Genomic DNA, 21,377 nt, shown 5'->3' with positions numbered 1-21,377 from the left:
ACTACCGGGGAATCACGCTGCTCTCCATTGCAGGCAAAATCTTCGCTAAGATCCTCCTAAATAGAATAATACCTAGTGTCGCTGAGAATGTTCTCCCAGAATTACATTGCGGCTTTCGCGCAAACAGAAGAACTACTGACATGGTCTTTGCCCTCAGACAGCTCCAAGAAAAGTGCAGAGAACAAAACAAAGGACTCTACATCACCTTTGTTGACCTCACCAAAGCCTTCGACACCGTGAGCAGGAAAGGGCTTTGGCAAATACTAGAGCGCCTCGGATGCCCCCCCAAGTTCCTCAACGTGGTTATCCAACTGCACAAAAACCAACAAGGTCGGGTCAGATACAGCAATGAGCTCTCCGAACCCTTCTCCATTGACAACGGCGTGAAGCAAGGCTGCATCCTCGCACCAACCCTCTTTACTATCTTCTTCAGCATGATGCTGAAACAAGCCATGAAAGACCTCAACAATGAAGATGCTCCGGAGAAGTATATTAATTGGATTAAAGCATTATATAAGGGACCGTTAGCGAAAGTGACAGTAAATGGACATGTATCAAAGCAATTTAACTTAAGCAGGTCAACGCGGCAGGGATGCCCACTATCACCGTTATTGTTTGCGCTAGCTATAGAACCACTAGCAGAATTGATAATAATATAAAAGGAATAAAAATAAAAGACAGGGAATATAAAATCAGTCTATTTGCGGATGATGTGATAGTGTACTTAACAGAACCAGAACTATCAATAAAAGAATTATATAAGAAATTGAAGGAATATGGAGAAGTGTCGGGATACAAGATAAACGTAAATAAAAGTGAAGCAATGCCTATGAATAACGCGGATTTCTCAAAATTTAAGAAGGAATCCCCATTCAGATGGCAAATGCAGGCAATAAGATACCTAGGTGTACAAATAAACAAAAATCTAGGCCAATTATATAAACTCAATTACAATCCACTAATGAAAAAATTACAGGACGATTTAGAGCATTGGAAAGAGCTACCACTAACACTGATAGGAAGGATAAACTGTATTAAAATGAACATTTTTCCAAGGATACTATACTTATTTCAGGCATTGCCAATACAACTGACAGAAAAATTCTTCAAAGAGTTAAAGAAAATAATAAGGAAATTTTTATGGAGAGGGGGGAAACCGAGGATAGCACTAGATAAATTAACAGAATGGTATAAACAAGGAGGCTTACAATTGCCAAACTTCAAAAATTATTATAGAGCCGCACAATTAAGATACCTATCAGATTTTTATCAAACAAGGGAAAAACCAGACTGGACGAGATTAGAATTAGATAAAATAGGGGAAAAGATACCTGAACACATATTATATAAATGGGACGAAAAATTGGTACAACATAGAACTTCTCCAGTATTACACCATCTCCTCAATATATGGAAGAAGATTCATGTAGAAAGAAATAAAACAAATTATCAATTACCAAAACTAATATTGACGCAAAATAAGCTACTCCCTTTTACAATAGACAACCTTTCCTTTAGAAAATGGGAAAAAAAAGGGATTAAAAGAATAGAAAATTGTTTTTCAGAAAGTAGATTCTTATCCTTTGAACAAATGAGAGATAAGTACAATATAACTGGAGATACAGCGCTGGCATATTACCAACTGAGATCCTACTTGAAAGATAAATTAGGAAGCAATTTGAGTTTACCAGAGGGAAGTAACCTTGAATATGTAATTACAGATACAATGTTAATCAAAAGATTTATAACAAATATGTATATTAAACTGCAAGAAAAGGAGAAAGAGGAAACAAATGGTAAAACTAAACAAAAATGGGAACAAGATTTAAATATAAAGATAAAAAAGGAAACATGGGAGAAATTATGTTCTGGAACGATGAGAAATACAATAAATACGAGGCTACGTATGATACAATATAATTGGTTACACAGACTATACATTACACCGCAAAAGTTAAATAAATGGGACCCAACAGTATCTGATAGATGTTTTCGATGTAAAAAAGAAAGGGGAACAACAATTCATGCAATCTGGACATGTGAGAGAGTAGAAAAATTTTGGGATGATCTCAATCAGATATTAAATAAAATAACAGAAAACAATATACCAAAGAATCCAGAGATCTTTCTCCTAAGTAACATAAAAAATAAAGAATTTGGAATTGACTTGGAGGATGCACAAAAAAGATTTGTTAAGATAGCCCTAGCCGTAGCAAAAAAATGTATTATGTCAACCTGGAAATTGGAAGATAATTTGAAAATACAACAATGGTATATAGAAATGAATAAATGTATTCCATTAGAAAAAAATAACATATAGTTTAAGAAATAATATTGAAATATTCGAACAAGTATGGGAGCCTTTCATTAAATACAATAGCGAAAACCTACCGGGAACAAACATTACCTAAGTTGATGGAAGGAGAAGAAAAGAAAAGAATGGACTCAGTAGAATTTCTGGTGTATTTTTGTTGAATGACAACATTGTCTGACTGGCTTAATGCAACCTAGATTGTATACCTAAAATGGATGAGAGGGGGGGGTGGGGGGGTGGCTTGGGAGGAGGGAAGGGGGGAGAGAAAAAGTCACTGTATATGTGTGAAAAAGAAAAAGTGTATATCATGGCTAACATGATTTATGGTGTGAAAAATAAAAAATTAAAAAAAAAACAAAAAAACAATGAAGATGATGTTTACATCCAGTACCGCACGGATGGCAGTCTCTTCAATCTGAGGCGCCTGCAAGCTCACATCAAGACACTAGAGCAACTTGTCCGTGAACTACTCTTTGCAGACGATGCCACTTTAGTTGCCCATTCAGAGCCAGCTCTTCAGAGCTTCACGTCCTGTTTTGCGGAAACTGCCAAAATGTTTGGCCTGGAATTCAGCCTGAAGATAACTGAGGTCCTCCATCAGCCAGCTCCCCACCATGACTACCAGCTCCCCCCACATCTCCATCAGGCACACAGAACTCAAAACGGTCAACCAGTTTACCTATCTCGGCTGCACCATTTCATCGGATGCAAGGATCGACAACGAGATAGACAACAGACTCGCCAAGGCAAATAGCGCCTTTGGAAGACTACACAAAAGAGTCTGGAAAAACAAGCAACTGAAAAACCTCACAAAGATTAGCATATACAGAGCCGTTGTCATACCCACACTCCTGTTCGGCTCTGAATCATGGGTCCTCTACCGGCATCACCTACGGCTCCTAGAACGCTTCCACCAGTGTTGTCTCCACTCCATCTTCAACATTCATTGGAGCGACTTCATCCCGAACATCGAAGTACTCGAGATGGCAGAGGCTGACAGCATCGAATCCATGCTGCTGAAGATCCAACTGTGCTGGGTAGGTCACGTCTCCAGAATGGAGGACCATCCCCTTCCGAAGATCGTGTTATATGGCGAGCTCTCCACTGGCCACCGTGACAGAAGTGCACCAAAGAAGAGGTAAAGGACTGCCTAAAGATATCTCTTGGTGCTTGCCAGATTGACCACCGCCAGTGGGCTGATATCGCCTCAAACCGTGCATCTTGGCTCCTCACAGTTCGGCGAGCAGCAACCTCCTTTGAAGAAGACCGCAGAGCCCACCTCACTGACAAAAGACAAAGGAGGAAAAACCCAACACCCAACCCCAACCAACCAATCTTCCCTTGCACCCGCTGCAACCGTGTCTGCCTGTCCTGTCCCGCATCGGACTTGTCAGCCAAAAATGAGCCTGCAGCTGACATGGACATTACCCCTCCATAAATCTTCATCCGCGAAGCCAAGCCAAAGAATGAAGACCTAACATATGGAAGAAGATTCACTTAGAAAGGGAAAAAACAAATCACCAACTACCAAAATTATTATTGACGCAAAATCAACTAATCCCTTTCACAATAGATAACCTTTCCTTTAGAGAATGGGAGAGAAAAGGAATTAAAAGAATAGAAAATTATTTTTTAGGAAATAATTTATTAACATTTGAACAAATGAAGTACAAATATGGAATAACTCATGGTACAATGTTTGAATACCACCAACTGAAAACCTACTTGAAGGACAAATTGGGAAGCAGGCTGAGGTTACCAGAAGGAAGCAAATTTTGAATATGTGATTACAGACACAATGATAATTAAAAGATTTATAACAAACATGTACATGAAACTGCAAGAGAAAGAGAATGAGGAAACAAGCTGTAAACCCAAATAAAAATGGGAACAAGATCTAAACATAAAGATAAAGAATGAAACTTGGGAAAAGCTATGCTCAAGAACTATGAGAAATACAATAAACACGAGGTTACACATGATACAATATAATTGGTTACACAGGCTGTACACCACGCCCCAAAATTTAAATAAATGGGATCCAACAGTATCAGATAGATGTTTTCGCTGTAAGAAGGAAATGGGAACAACAATACATGCAATTTGGGCATATGAGAAAGTGGAAAAGTTTTGGGAAGATCTGAATCAGGTATTAAATAACATCACAAAAAGCAACACACCAAAAAATCCAGAGATCTTTCTTCTAAGTAATATAAGAAGTAAAGAACTTGGACTCGATTTGGATGGAGCACAAAAAAAGATTTATTATGATAGCCTTAGCTGTAGCAAAAAAATGTATGATGTCAACCTGGAAATCAGAAGAGAGCCTGAGAATACAGCAATGTTACATAGAAATGAATAAATGTATTCCATTGGAAAAAAATAACATATAATTTAAGAAATAATATCACAGTATTCGAACAAATTTGAGAACCGTACATGGAACACAACAGAGAAGTCCTACCACGGACCTCCACCACCTAAAATGACAGAAGGAGAAGAAGACGAAATGAACTGACCCAGTATGTAAAAGTAGATGACACAATTTTCTTGTTTATTTTAATTGTGTGATGACATTGTTTAATGGGTTTAATGTATCATATATGTTGAACGTTGAGTGGGTGGGGATGGGGGGGTGAAGGAGGGAGGGATAGGAGGGGGGGAAAAGGAGAAAATGACACTGTGTATATTCAAGAGGGAAATGTTTGTGTGTATTTTGGTCAGTATGGTTCATAGTGTGAAAAATAAAAAAATAAAAAAAAATTTAAAAGCTGCAACAGAAGGAAAATGATGAAATAAGCTATAAACCCAAACAAAAGTGGAAAAAAGATTTAAACATAAAGATAAAAAATGAAATATGGGAAAAGCTATGCTCTGGAATTATGAAAAATATAATAAACATGAGGTTACGCATGATACAATATAAAAATTGGTTACACAGGCTATATATCACGCCCCAAAAGTTAAATAAATAGGATCCAACATTATCAGATACATGTTTTCGCTGTAAGAAGGAAATGGGAACAACAGTACATGCAATTTGGGCATGTGAGAAATTGAAAAAGTTTTAGGAAGATCTAAATCAAGTATTAAATAAAATCACAAAAAACAACATACCAAAAAATCCAGAGATCTTTCTTCTAAGTAATATAAGAAGTAAAGAATTAGGCCTCAAACTGGATGAAGCGCAAAAAAGATTTATTACGATAGCCTTAGCTGTAGCAAAAAAATGTGTAATGTCAACTTGGATATCAGAAAAGAGCCTGAGAGTACAGCAATGGTACATAGAAATGAATAAATGTATTCCATTGGAAAAAATAACATATAATTTAAAAAATAAAGTCACATTATTTGAAAAAAATTTGGAACCGTAAAAGGAAAACAAATAGGGCCTACCGCGGACCTCCACCGCCTAAAATGATAAAATGAGAAGACAAAATTATCTGATCCAGTGTGTAAAAGTAGATGATACAATTTTCTTGTTTATTTTCATTGTGTGATGACATTGGTTAATGGTTTTATTGTATTGTGTATGTTGAACTTTTAATGGGTTTGGAGGGGGGTGGGATGGAGGGAAGGAAGGTAGAGGGAAAAAAGGGGAGAAAATGCCACTGTGTATATTTAAGAGGGAAATGTTTGCATGTATTTTGATTAATATGGTTCAAAGTGTGAAAATTTTTAAAAATTAAAAAAAAAATGTCAGAGTGGTTCCATAGACTATTTCCACCACTGAACAACCTAGGTCTGCCTTAATTGTCATGTGAATGCTGAGCAGGACCATGGGCAACCATCCACATCACTAAGATGCGCCAGGCTGTCATTCGTGTTTTCAGTTGATGGTGGAAACGTTCAATGTGGGCCATTCACCTGTGGATGGTAAGCTGTTGTCCATCTGGTTGGTGCCAAAAGGTCGGTGAGAACTCAGAAGAGTGCCCACTCATACAGTGATCCTTGGTCCATTGTTATCATTCCTGGGAGACCAAAGCCAGAATCCATCAGTCAACAAAGCCTGGATGACTTTCTCCATGGAGATGTCGGTGACTGGGATAGCCTCTTGCCATCTTGTCTGCTCCTCACAGGTGAGTAAATAAGTGTAACCTCTTGATTGTGGGAGCGTACTGACCAGATCCAGGTGGACATGCTCAAAGTAGGGAAATCACTGATGGAGGTCTTAGTGTGTCTACAGACTTTGAAATGCTGACATGACAAGCAGGTCTCTGCTCATCGCCCAATATCTTGCTTAATGTGTGGCCTTGTGAAACATTCAGTAACCAGCTTGATCATCACTTTCTTCTTGGATGAGAGAGATTGTGGAGCACACTGAAGATTTCCTGGCGCATTGTCATGGGCACAAAAGGTCCTGGCTTGCTGGTGAACGTGCCACAAGCTATTATTCCACCTGAGTAACCAATGCGCAAGTCTTCAAGTCTGAGACTTGTGTGCTCTGGCGGTATTGGATGAGCTCAGGATCAGTGTGTTGAGTGCGAGCAATTGCATTGAAATTGATTGTTGATGACTTGTGAAAAGCCTTCACTTCCAGGATAGGGCATCAGAAACACAATTCGATTTCCCTGATATCATTGGAAGATGGCAAGAAGAAATCCAAATGGTGGATTTCCTGCAGTGAATAGTGCTGTACGCTTGTGCAAGAGGGATATGTGAGTGGCTGGTGGTCTGTATAAATAACATAGAGTGGCCTTCCAATACATGGCAGAAATGCTTAATGGCAAGGTAAATGGCCAGGAGTTCTCTTACAAACGCACTGAATCGCATCTGAGTGGGTGAGAGTTTTGCTGAAAAAAAATGCCAGAGGCTCCAACCTGCCATTGACTCATTGCTCTAAAACAGCTCCCATGGCATTGATGGATGCATCTGTGGTGAGAGAGAGGAAGGTATTGAGTCTCTGATGGATGAACATTGCAACATCAGTGAGAGTTGACTTCAGGTTGTTAAAGGCCTCAAATGCAGCATGACAAAAAGGTTTCTTGGAAGTTGATTCTTCCAACTCTTTGAGGAGGTTGGTTAGTGGTAAGGGGAAAACAACAGTAGAAATTCATCATTCTAAGAAAACACTCTAACTCGGTGAACGAAGTAGGCCTGGGGTAGTTTTGAATTCCCCACATCTTTGCCTCCTCTGGCAAGATGCCAATCTCCGTCACTCAATATCCCAAAAAGATGAGTTCGCCAGCACCAAAAATGCATTTTCGTGGATTGATTATAACACTATATTTGTCGAGCCTCAGAAAAATTATCATGGGATGATCCTGTGCTTTGTTTCATTGGAGTTTATTACCAGAACATTATTGATGAAAGCATAGAGGAAATCAAGACCAGAGAGGGCATAGCCCATAAATTGCTCAAGCAATTGAGCTGCATGTCGCAAATCGAACGTCATCAGTAGAAATTCAAACGTAACGAAAGGAGTAATCATGGCTGTTTTGGGAACATCTGCAGGCTTGACTAGAATTTGGTAATATGTGCACACAAGGTCGATTTTCATGAACACCTGCAAATGTGGAATGCTGTATCAGTCAAGGATGGTGGCATTATTCAGGGTGCAGTAATCGTAACATGGCCACCAATCTCCTGGAAGTCTTTTCAAGACCAGATGTAGCAGTGATGCCCAGCAGCTGTCAGACTGTCCCCAGCTCCTCCATGAGATCAAATTCAACTTTTGCAATTTTAAGGCAATCAGGAGGTAGCTCGTGTGTGCACATGCAACAGGAGGACCATGGGTCTGGATGTGGTGAGTCACGGCATGTTTTTTTTAATATCATTGTGCCAGTATGAAGTTACCAGGTGAGGGAATAGCTTCAGCGTCACCCAGAATGGACAGGTGCTGGGCTGGAGACTGGGTTGTTGTGGGGTGACAGATGCAGTTCACCCATGCACATGTGCAGCAGTCTATTAAACCTTGATTCTTTTTAGATCCACCAGCAAGGAAAAGTCAGATAATATGTTTGGAAACATTTGATACCATGAAAATGCACTGAAAAGATTTCTTGAGGCCAAAATCAAGCATGACTGACCTCTGGCCAAATATCTAAATGCTCAAATTGTTCACAGCGGCAAAACCACATGCCGGATTAGGGTGTCAGCGCTCTTGGGTAGTGGGAGTATCAACCAATATCTCTGTGCCTGAATTGATGAGATATTGTTCACCAGTCATTCAGGAAAAGGCAGTCATTGGTTTGCCTGTGGGTGGCAGTCACTTCTACTGCCAGGCCTTGTTGTTTCCAGCAAATGCATTGAGCACCGTCTCTGCATTGATCCTATCCACAGGATTAGAGTTGAACTGGAAACAGGGATGATTCAGCAGTGTTGTTAAAGTCGCAACTTGCATGGTGAGTGCTACAACTTCTTGCTCCAGGTCTGTTATCTCTGGTTTCATGACCTCACCCAGCTGCCTATTGCATCATCCCATGCAAAATAAAGCCATCCAGCCCATTTCATCTTGCTATGTGAAAGAAGGCTATTCTGCCCATTATATCATGCAGCAGAGAAAAAAAGCCATTGTTCCTATTGAGTTTATGTAGGAGCACTGAAATCTAATTAATTCTCTGCCTGTTTTTTTCCCCCTCAGTCCTGAGCATTTTCCCTTTTCTAATATCCTTTTGAAAGTGACCTTCTGAACAATTTCCATCTCAATTTCCAGATTAGCCTGGTAAAACACTGTAATAAATAATTACACTCCCAGCTCTCACCTGAATTCTTTATAATAAATGTTGCTTTTATTACCAAAAGAAACTGTTGAAGGAACACAGATAGTGTAGCAATTAGCAGCCAGGAACCCAAGTTCGAATCCTCTGCTGTCTGTAAGGAGTTTGTACGAACTCCCCATGTGTGTGAGGGATTCCTCCAGGGGCTCAGTTTCCTCCCACATTCCAAAGACTTACGGGGTTAGTAAGTTAATCAATCACATGGGTGTATGTGGGTGGAATGGGCTCATGGGCCAGATGGGCCTGTTGCTGTGCTGTATCTCAATAAAACTCAGCAAATCAAACAGATCTATGGATAGAAATGAAGTCAAGGTTTTTCAGACCTGTGTGTAGACTCCAGCTCCTGTAGTTTTTTGTGTCTAATTATTTTTATTTGGACAAGAGACATGAACATCATTGGCAAAACTTATTTTACTCTCAGTCCCTAATTGTGCCCAAACAGAGACACCTAATACTCAACTCCAGCAGTTACATCATCATTGCAGATAAATGCTCCAGTACCTGCGGCAGCCATACATGCCCAGGCCATAACATCCCCACCACCATGTTTCACACATGAGGTGGTATACTTTGGATCTTGGGCAGTTCCTTTACACCTCCACACTTTGCTCTTGCCATCACTCCAATACAGGTTCATCTTTATCTCATCTGCCCACAAGACCTTTTTCCAGAATTCTGTAGGCTCTTAAATACTTCCTGGTAAACTGTAAGCTGGCCACCCTGTTTCTGTGGCTAACTAGTGGTTTGTATCTTGCAGTGTAGCCTCTGTATTTCTGTTCATCGTCTTCTGCAGACAGTCGTCATTGACTCATCCACACCTGCCACCTGAAAAGTGTTTCTGCTCTTTCATCATTAAGATGAAAATTCTTCTGACATGAGCAGTGGAGGTCTTTCTTGGAATACCAGTCCCTTTGCGATTACTGAACTCACCTGGATGGTCTTTCTTCTTAATGATGTTCCAAACTGTGATTTTTGTAATTCTAAGATTTTGGCAATTTCTCTTACTGTTTTATTTTTGTTTCTCAACTTCATAATGACTTCTTTGGCTCTTACTGGCACAACTCTGGTGCTCATATTGAAAATAGCAACTACAGATTCTAAAGGTGATCAAAAACTTAGAAACAAGCCTAGCTCTCTTATACCTGCATCAATTAAACATACCTTGTATACCTAAAATGGATGAGGGGGGTGGGGTGGGGGGGTGGCTTTGGAGGAGGAGGGGGGGGAGAAAAAGTCACTGTAAATGTGTGAAAAAGAAAAAGTGTATATCATGGCTATTGTGATTTATGGTGTGAAAAATAAAAAAATTAAAAAAAAATTAAACATACCTGAGTACTCAAAAGCACCTGTGAAACCAAATTTCCCAAACATTATGGGGGAGCTATGTATAAAAAGTCCTGTAATCTCTACATTATCAAACCAAAATGTAAACAAATAACCTTGAATAAAATCTGGATGCGAATTTTAATCACATGTGAATTGTTTGATTACAAATTTAAAATTGTTTGTTGCAATTTAAAGTGGTACAAATGTCTAAAGTTAAATTATCTCATTTTTATTCAAATATAAATTATCTGTGACAAATGCAAAATTTTTGATGCTTCCTTGATTCATATGTTCTGGACTTGCCCTAGTTTAGAAAAATTTTGGAAAGATATCTTTCAAACTTTATCTCAAGGTGAAATTAGAATCTTGCTATTTAATTGCTCTATTTGTATCATTTCAAGATGATGATGATGGTTTTCAGACTCCAACTCAAAAGCGAATTTTATCTTTTACTTCATTGTTAGCCAGATGTGCAATTTTGATTAAATGGAAAGACAGCACTCCACCTACACACACACAATGGTTAAGAGATATCATGTCTTATCTAAGTCTAGAAAAAAAATAGATATGCCATTAAAGATTCAACTATTAACTTCCAAAAGACGTGAGGCCCATTTATGGACCATTATTACAGCCTAAAGAATTAGGGTGTTTAGATGCTCGGATGCTGTGCTGTCTGGTTCCAGGTTGGTGTCACTTGATTCCCATGTTTTTTTTTTAACTTTGCTTAGTGGTCAGGGTTTAAAAAAAACTATGAAGCACAGGGGCAAATAAAGGAAAAAATTGTCTTTGTCCCAAACATTATGGAGGGCACTGTCTAGCCAGACTGGAACAGGTCCGTGAGTTTCCTGCTCTGCAGGAGGTATGGTGATCCAGTGATTGGTGTTGTTGCTCGACAATTCCAGAGGTCCAGGTTCAATCGAAACATGCAGAGCTGACTGTGTGGAGTTTGCTGCTCCAGCTTCCTCCAACATCACAAGCAGGTGCAGGTCAGTAAATTAATCATTTTTTTGTAAATCACCACAAGCGTATCTGGAAGGTAGGAAAATCCCAGCGACATTAATGAACGTGAGAGAAGATAGGAAGGGATGAAATAAGTGGGACAATGAGATCATTCTGAGAGAATAGGCTCTCTGGCCTCCTAGTATTTCATAAGAAATATCAATTTGTACAACAGTCCTGCACTTCAGAGCCCCATTAGTGAAATTAAAAGTACTATCTGCATTTTAATTTTTGTACGATGATTACTGTTAATATTTATATAATCATACCCCAGAAGCTAGTGGAGAAGCGCCCTTGCTGAGACTCAACTCCCATCTTTGTAACTGAATTCCTGACTTCCTAATGGAAAGACCACAGTCTGTCTGGGTCAGCAGCAGAAGGATGAGCACTGGTGCAACTCAGGGCTGTGTGCTCAGCCTGCTCTTGTTCACGCTACTGTCCCACTTCTGCATCACCAGATCCATCTCCAACGGAATCAAGTTTGCAGATGACACAACAGTAGTTGGGCTCATCAGCAACAACGATGACTCGCACTACAGAGAAGAGGTGGAAAATCTCGTGAAATGGTGCGAAAGTAACAACCTGAGGCTCGTTGTGGATAAGACTAAGGAGATAATTATAGAATTCAGAAGGACCAGGGAGTACTACCATCCACTACACATTAATAGCTTGGTAGAGGAGAGAGACCACAAAGCTCCTGGGAGTCCACTGAAGTGATCTATCCTGGACATAACATCTCCTCACTTGTCAGTTAGTCGCAACAGCAGCTGCACTTCCTGAGAAGACTGAGGCGAACAGGGGTACCAGCCACCATCCTGTCAGCTTTCTACAGGATCTCCATCGAGAGCATCCTGGCCGATTGCTGTAGAGCATCAGATTTGAAGTCAATCAGGACCATAAAAATGTCAAAGAGGATCACTTGAGTCTCCCTCCACCACATTGGCATTTTTGCCTAAAGAGATCTCAAAAAATCAGTTAGGTCCCCTCCCACCATGCACACATCATCTTTCAGCTACTCCCGAAGGCAAAAAGATACAGGAGTATCAGATCCAGAACCACCAAGCTGAGAAACAGTTTCTTCCCACAGGCAGTGAGACTACTCAGACAAACCCTCTGTGACACTACTATTTTAAACAATGATATTTATTTGTTTAATTTAATATTTGTATTTACATACTGTGTATATGTATCATTTGTCTGTATGTATATATGTATGTGTTAGGCCTGTATGTGTGTTTGCAGTGTTTTGCATCAAGAACTGGAGAAGGCTGTTTCATCAGGTGGTACTTATACAATCAGATGATAAATAAACTTGAATATATAATCTATCATTATTGTCTTTTTACTTCAATTGTTTATTATTCCAGTTTTTTTTTAACAAATACATGTTCGGCTGCAGCAAGTAAGGATTTTGGTACATTTATACATTGGACAATGTGTATAACAATAAACTCATCATTAAAATTCCAGATCGAATATAAATTCCCCAGATGTCATGGTGGACTTGAACTTGTATCTCTAAATCAACAATCTAGAATCTGGAACATTGAACAGTACAGAACAGGAATAGGCCCTTCAGCCCACATGTCTGTGCTGAACATGATTTCCAAATCTCTCTAAAACTGCTTACACTTGATAGATATTACTTCATCCCCTTCATATTCATGCAGTTGTCTAGAAGCCTCTTCAATACTACTATAGCATTTGGGTTCCACCACTACCCCTTTGGAAATACATTCCAGGCACTCACCATTCTGTGTTAAAAACATTGCCCTGCACATCTCCCTTAAACTTCCTCCCATTCACCTTAATCGCAGCTCCTCTAGTATGCAGCGATTTTGCCCTGGACAAAAGATTCTGGAAGACCACCCTATGTCCCTGGATCTGTTCTCCTAACCTTGTAACTTGCCCAGTCCTCTGATAATCAGGGCTGGAGAACAACCAGAACCACAGACGTTGAAATCTTGAGCAAAACAACAGAAGATGGAGGGACTCAGCAGGTTAGGCAGCATCTGTGGAGGGAAGTGGTCAGTCAACATTTTGGGTCATGAAACTTTGTTGAGACCAATCTGAAATGCTGACTGCACATTCCTCTCTGCGGATGCTGCCTGATCTGTTAAGTCCCTCCAACTTCTCTTGGCATGCTCAAAATCATGTCCACCGTATGAGTGCTAATTATTCCACTGAGCTCTTTCAATATTCTCCTTGTCACTCTCCAGACTCCTGCATGAAGAGAACTCAGCCTGTCTGATTTCAGCACAAAGCAACACCTTGAGTGGACAATAGAAGAAAATCCAGAATGAAATAGTCCAACTTTTATTGTCCATGTTCAGTTCTATGGTTTGGAGCTGATGTTCTAGTTTGCTTAAAGCATCAGCTCTTCTTGCATTGTTCAGATTGATGCTTAGTATCACTTTGGCAGAGCCAAACTTTACTAAACCAGTTGGGGCAGTGAAACAGGAATGATCCTGGACACATTGCCATCCTGATTAGAACACAAAACTTGCAAGCAAGGTAGTTTAATATGAAGAAAGGCCATCTTCAAGTGACTGATATGATTAAAAGAAAAAGCACAGAACACTTACAGGTAAACAAAAAAGCTGCAGATGTTGGGGTCCAATGCAGAACACAAAAGTACTGGAGAAACTCAGCAGGTCAAGCAGAATTCATGGAAAGCAAAAGGCAGTCAGCATTTCAGGCCTGAGACCTCAGGCACACCTATTGACATTTTGTTCCTGTACATTGTAACGTTAATCATTTATAACATCATTACCCACACTCCTGTTCGGCTCCGAATCATGGGTCCTCTACCGGCACCACCTACGGCTCCTAGAACGCTTCCACCAGCGTTGTCTCCGCTCCATCCTCAACATCCATTGGAGCGCTCACACCCCTAACGTCGAGGTACTCGAGATGGCAGAGGTCGACAGCATCGAGTCCACGCTGCTGAAGATCCAGCTGCGCTGGATGGGTCACGTCTCCAGAATGGAGGACCATCGCCTTCCCAAGATCGTATTATATGGCGAGCTCTCCACTGGCCACCGTGACAGAGGTGCACCAAAGAAAAGGTACAAGGACTGCCTAAAGAAATCTCTTGGTGCCTGCCACATTGACCACCGCCAGTGGGCTGATAACGCCTCAAACCGTGCATCTTGGCGCCTCACAGTTTGGCGGGCAGCAGCCTCCTTTGAAGAAGACCGCAGAGCCCACCTCACTGACAAAAGGCAAAGGAGGAAAAACCCAACACCCAACCCCAACCAACCAATTTTCCCTTGCAACCGCTGCAATCGTGTCTGCCTGTCCCGCATCGGACTGGTCAGCCACAAACGAGCCTGCAGCTGACGTGGACTTTTTACCCCCTCCATAAATCTTCGTCCGCGAAGCCAAGCCAAAGAAGAAGACCTAGACAACATCACATTTACTACATCAGGCTGCTTTTTATTGATTACGGTTCAGCTTTCAACACCATAAGTCTACATCTACAGTGGTGGTCAGCAAATTTCAAAACCTGAGCCACTGCAGTCTAGGATGGCCATTTCCAAATGTCCAAAATGGAGGACATCCCTCTAAGCTGTGCACATGATGGCGGGCACAAGTGGAAGTGCTGTGCGCTCATTTCCACATAGCCACTACCCAGTGCATTAACATAATGTAAATTTTTTAAAAAATATCTTTTCATTGAAGTTTAAACAAATTTCCATAAGATGTAATTCAAATATTTTATATATATATGTCATGATTTTCCATATAATATTCATCTGAGGTATGCACTTATAGAGAGAAGAAAGTAAAAAAAAAGTATATACAAGTAGGGAGTGATTTTTTTTACAGCATAATCATTGATTGTAAGAATAAGGTAAGGTCTATGAGGTATGTAGTTAAACCATTTTTACCAGTATGAATCAAATTGTTCCCATTTATAATTAACAGATGCTGTTATCTTCTCCCTTTTTTAAATGTCCATTAGAATTTCCTTCTGTGTTTAAAGTTGGGCTCTCCTTTATGGTGTAATAAAGTCTCTTATCAGATTTTTCCACTCAAACTCCCTCCATTTCTGTGAACTGATACACTTCAATTGATATCTCTGTTGCTCCATATTATTTTCCATTCTTCCTCAGTAATTATCCTTCCTTCCTTTTCCCCATTTCATTTTAATATATGAAGTTGAGTATGTTTTAAGATTTGACAGACCTTTATATACACACCAAATACCCTTGAAATGATTTTACTACCATTATCTGAATAATATGCTTCTAAAAAACAGTAGTATTAAACATGTACTTGCCTTGGTTACATTTTTCACTCTCCTATTAACATAATTTGCATGATCTGCAAATACCGATAACAGTCTTGTTTTTCTGATAAGTGTTTCTCTTTGAGCGTTTCAAAGTTTTGAAATAAAAAAAATTGCATCAAAACTGAGTTACTCACCCTACTTTAAAGATCATAGTCCATACACCCCAATCCACGTCGTCGTCGAAGATCATTCATGCCACATGTATGCACCACATATATCCTGACCTGAATCCCCCCTCCCGTCTGCGTATGGGCCCACTGCGTATGACCTGACAGGCCCCAGTACTTAAATCCATCACGCATGCGCAAGTGCCACCTGGCGTGTACATGCAAGAAGAAACATGGCTGACAGCCTTCGGAACTCGGGACATCGCAAATTGACAGGTAAGTACTGTGTCCCTTCCCTTTTTGCAGGTTCTGCCCCGGCTCAAGGTGGCGCTGGACAGAGGACAGAGTCCTCAAAAGCCAGATTCTCCACGCTAAATCCAGATGTCTGGCCACCCTAATCTGCACCTCCTTCTACAATTGGATCCTTGACTTCCTCTTCGGAAGACCACAGTCAGTGCAGATCCCTATCTCACTGACAATCAACACAAGTACACTTCACAGATGACTGTTTAGTCCACTGCTCGACTCTCTCTACATACATGACTGTGTGGCTAGGCTCAATTCAAACACCATCTACAAATTTTCCATGGTTGTTGGCAGAATCACAGACGGCAATGAAAAAGTGTACAGGAGTGAGGTAGATCAGGTCACAACAACAACCTTTGTACTCAACGTTAACAAAACTAAGAAACTGATTGTGGATTTCAGGAAGGAAAACCCAGGGGAACATAAACCAGCTTTCATTGAGGGGTAATCAGTGGAAAGGGTAAAAAATTCAAATTCCTGGTTGTCAACATCTCTAAAGATCTATCCCAAGGCCATCATTACCATCCTGCCAGTGGCTATACTTCATGAGGAGTTTGAGGAGATTTGGCATGTCAACAAAAGACTTGCAAATTTCTACAAGTGCACTGTGGAGAGCATTCTGACTGATTGCATCACTGTCTGGTATGAAGGTGCCATTGCACAGGACAGCAAATTACTACTGAGAGTTGCAAACTCTGCCAGCGCTCTCATTGGCATTCCTTCACTCCATTAAGGACATCTACAAGAGGCAGTGTCCCAAGAAAGCAGCCTCTATCATCAAGGTCCACCACCATCCAGGCCATGCCCTCTTCTCACATCAGGAAGGAAGGACAGGAGCCTGAAGAAGAGCACCCATCATTACAAAAACTGCTTCTTCCCCTCTGCCATCAGATTTCTGAATGGACAATGAACCACAGACACTACCTCACAATTTCTCTTCTTTTGCACTAATTATTTATTTTTAACTCAATTTTTTTTCAGGAAATATAATTTATAGCAATTTTTGCACCCGCAATGCTCAATAGTGCTACCACAAAGCAACACATTTTGCGACACATGTTCATAACAATAAACCTGATTCTAACCCCCCCCAGAGGAAGATAGGGGTATCATTTTGACTTTCAAAAGAATAGGAATATAAATTTTCTGGATAAGAAGTTTAGTAGGATAGGGACTTTATGCAGGCAAATGAGACTCGCTCTAAATGCCAGCTCAGTCAGCATGGATGAGTTGGGCTGAAGGGCCTGTTCCATGCTGTACAACTCTAATGGCTCTTGGGAGATTCATTCTGCATCATTTGAAAATCATCTGATCAGGGCTGACCAGGTGAGCCATTAATGAGGTAGTACACTCCCGTTCTCACAGGGCATGGCCCTGGGGTTCTCGACACCTTCCCAAAGGCTCTTTCTGCGTTTTGAGCAGTCACGGGTTGGAGATTCCCAGAAGTCAGGGACAAAGTTGCATTTTTTCAAGGAAGCTTTGAGCAAATTCTTTGTGGACATGGGAGAAGTGAATAGCTCATAGTCCTCAAGCCCATTTCAAGAATTTTGCAAATGTATTTCTGACAGACATGTATCCTCACTGTGAAAGGAATGCACAATTGTGTCTGATTTAGAGAGAATCATCCATCCAGTTTGACAGCAACATAGCCCACATCTGCGCATCTTTTAAGAGATTGAGTTATTCAAGGAATAATGTAGAAATGTGCAGTTTCTATCCCTTATGAGGCTTTAACCTGACTGGATTCTAGATACTCTACATAAATCGGAGCTTGTGTTTAGGTGAGTGGTAGAATCTGGGGGTGGGGGGGGGAGTTGATATAAATGTGGGAAGAATAAAATGGGATTAGTGGAGGATTACTTCAGTGGATATGTGATCTTGGTGAGTTCAATGGCTTGTTTCCATGCTGTGTAGCTCAATGTATGACTCATCCTTCCTATTAACCCTGTCAACTCAAACCAAGCATCAGCAGAATTATATTCTTCCCTGAAACTTTAAGTAGCCTTTGAAGCACCACCACAAAAACCCCAGGACGCCCATTATAAACCTGCCTTAACAACCTATTCTCATGCAAAAGCACACCGAAGAATGAAAGGTGTTGAACTTCGTTAATGCTTTGGGGCTCATGGCAAACCCTTCCCCCAACAGAACTAAACACAACCTGTACCAACCATCTTCTCCTAGGAACAAAATATGAGTTATGGTTTATATGCTGCAGCAATCGAGAATGCTCACAGCCTGTGAAAATAATTAACAAGTTATTGAGAAAGAATTTGAAGGACATTACATTTTGAAATGTGCCACAGGAACAATGATCATCTAAAAATGAAAATTGGCGATAGGAAGAGAAAGTCACACATTTTAGAGAGACATAAATTGATTTTAGATAGGGTTTTAATGAAGGCAAAATGATGTAACCCACAACTTGCTGATAGAATTTCAAAATCATTTAAGTTATGGCAAATTATTCCTGGTCTTGTTTATTAATTTCTGTGGAACTGCTCTCTAAGTGATTGTATTCAAAACGAGTCCTGGTAAACACAGTGAGACCACCTTTAAATTGGAGGAAGAACATCTGATTTTCTGTCTGGGTACTCTCCAGCCGGATGGCATTAACATCGACTTCTCCGGTTTCTGCTAACCTGCTCTCCTTTTTTCCATCCCTTCCCTCCCCCTGTCTTATTTCCTTCAGCTCTCCACCCCCTTCCCTCTCTATTCACCTAGCCATCTCTCTGCTGCCCTCTCTCCCCTCTCCACCTCCTATCTTTGCGACCTTGCTCCTCCCCCTTTACCTTTACATTCAGATGCCTGCCAACATTTTTCCGTACCTTGATGAAGGGCTCAAGCCTGAAACGTTGGTTATGTATTTTTATCTTTGCTATATAAAGATGTTTGCCCTGTTGAGTTTCTCCAGTATTGTGTTTTTACTTTAACACATTCAGGCTGATTGCATGAACTCAGGTCAACAGAGAAGGACTCTCAAAAATACCTGACTAGTGCTTTATTAGCAGAAGTCGCACCACAGTGGTTCTGATGAGGCCTCTGCCAACCAAACGAACCTCAGCTGCCATACAGGGAATCTACATTAGCTGACAGACCACGAGATTATAAGGGAGATAGGCGATGCAATTCATTTTTACATCGAGAGTGGTATGCATCTGGAACATGCTGCCAGGTGAGGTGTTAAAAGCAGATGAATAATAATGTTTAAGAGACACTTAGATAAAACACATGAACAGGCACGAAATAAAGGGATATGGGATTAGCTTAGATTGGCATCATTGTTCGCTCAGACAAGATGAGTCAAAAGGCCTGTTCCTCTGCTATACTATTATATGCTAAGATTGGAACAGTAGAAATTTTCACTCTAAAAACAGTTGTTTGCCCATTCAACACAATGAAAATGTACATATGTTCACTAGTCCAAAGGTACAGAAGCCTGAAGACCACCACCTCTAGATTCCAGAACAGTTTCCTTCCAACAGATAAATCAGGAGGGGTTTTTAGACTGCAGACATGTAATGGCACAATCAAGGAATTTTGCCGCTACACGGGGAGTTTAAAAAGGAATGTGCAGGAATTTTGAGTCAATTCCTGCACCGCGATTTATCCTGCAGGACCCCTACTACTTTTCGGGAGAAGCTGGAAATGTAAATCGTACTGGAAAAATTTGTTAACAGTCATCCACTCTACTGCACTTCCAACCACTGGGACTATTGCACTCAGCTACTTGCAGTCTAAAAAGGCATCCAGTGTGAACGACCACAAGGGCAGTAATAATGTTAATTTTTTTCCGCTCTTTTCCCAACATTGCAGTCTAAAAACCAGAATTGCTATTCCCTCTCTCTCCTTTCCTCCAGCTCTGCATTCACAGAGCTGTCCCATCCCCATATCATCTCAGCTTTTTTCTCCTGCCCTCCTATCCAGATGCACCTCCGCATCCAACATATTATTCTCCACAATTTCTACCACCTACTACATGATTCCACTACCAGACACATCTTCCTCTTTCCTCCCCTTTTTGCCTTCTGCAGACCCCCCCTTCTAATCCTCCCTTCCCACCAATCTCCTCACTACCTACCCTTGTGACCACAGAAAATTCTACCCTTGCACCCACACCTCCTCCCTCACCACCATTTGGAGCTCTTAACAATCCTTCCAAGTGAAGCAGCACTTCCCTTGTGAATCTTCAGGGGTCATCTACCACATCCAGTGCTCCTGTTGTGGTCTCTACATCAGAGAGACCGGACACAGACTGGGAGATTGCTTTGATCAGGACATTCACTCTGTCCACTTCAATAATGGGGATTTACCACCAGAGGCCAATCATTTTAATTCCACATTGTAGTAAATGACTGTTTTACTATGATTGGCTGCTGCCGGCTAGACACCCCTTCCGAGACCAATCCTACCCATAGCCCTTTGTATGGTCCCCATTCCACTCTGCCTCAATCAGTCAATGAGGATGTTCTAGTCTATAGAAAATAAAAGCCTTTCATTTTCACAACTTCGGTCTTTTGCATCACACACCCCATTCCCACACTGACATGTCTGTCCATAGCCTCATGCACTACCAAACTGAGGCTACCTGCAAACTGGAGGTATCACACCTAATAGTCCCTCTGGGCACTTTCCCTAACTCTGGTTTCTCCAGTTTCCATTAGGTCTCTTCCCTCATCTCTGCCTCTCTTTGTCTCTTTCTCCAGCTCCCTATCCCCTTCCATCGACATTCAGAGAGGAACCCCTTCCACTTATCACTTCTCAATTTTTTTCTCTTCTGCCCTCCCATTTGCATTTCAAAGATATGACAGTCAGCCTACTTTATACCATGCAAATAAAAGCCAATCTTAACCAGACCTTCATCCACACTGGAAATAGTGCTCCTAGTTTTAATGACCTGTAAGACTTTAAAGAGGCAACACTAGGTCAAATAATTTGAGTTAAACAAGACTATTTGCAGATGGTGGTGTCTAGTGCAATACATAAAAGTGCTGTAGAAACTTGGGGAGGAGTCACGTGATGGAGTAGTGGCCGGACGGTGAACTCCAGCCCTCTCCAGAAAAGTCGGGAAAAACAAAGGAAAACACAAAGGCACAGAAATAAAAGTTACAGAAAAGTGAGTATAAAGGTGGAAAGAAGATGGCGACAAAAAAAGAAAAATCGAAAGCGACGGTAAGAAGAGAGGAAGAGAAGACAAAGGAGGAAAAAGGTGAAGGCCTTACCTGTCCGAAGAGGCCCGCTGCGGAGAGAGAAACCCGCTCCCTCAGGTCGGTAAATAATGGACTACAAAAATGGCTCGCTGAGCC

This window comes from Narcine bancroftii, chromosome 1, assembly GCF_036971445.1.
Source record: "Narcine bancroftii isolate sNarBan1 chromosome 1, sNarBan1.hap1, whole genome shotgun sequence".
Classification (NCBI taxonomy): Eukaryota; Metazoa; Chordata; class Chondrichthyes; order Torpediniformes; family Narcinidae; genus Narcine; species Narcine bancroftii.
This window is presented reverse-complemented; position numbering follows the sequence as displayed.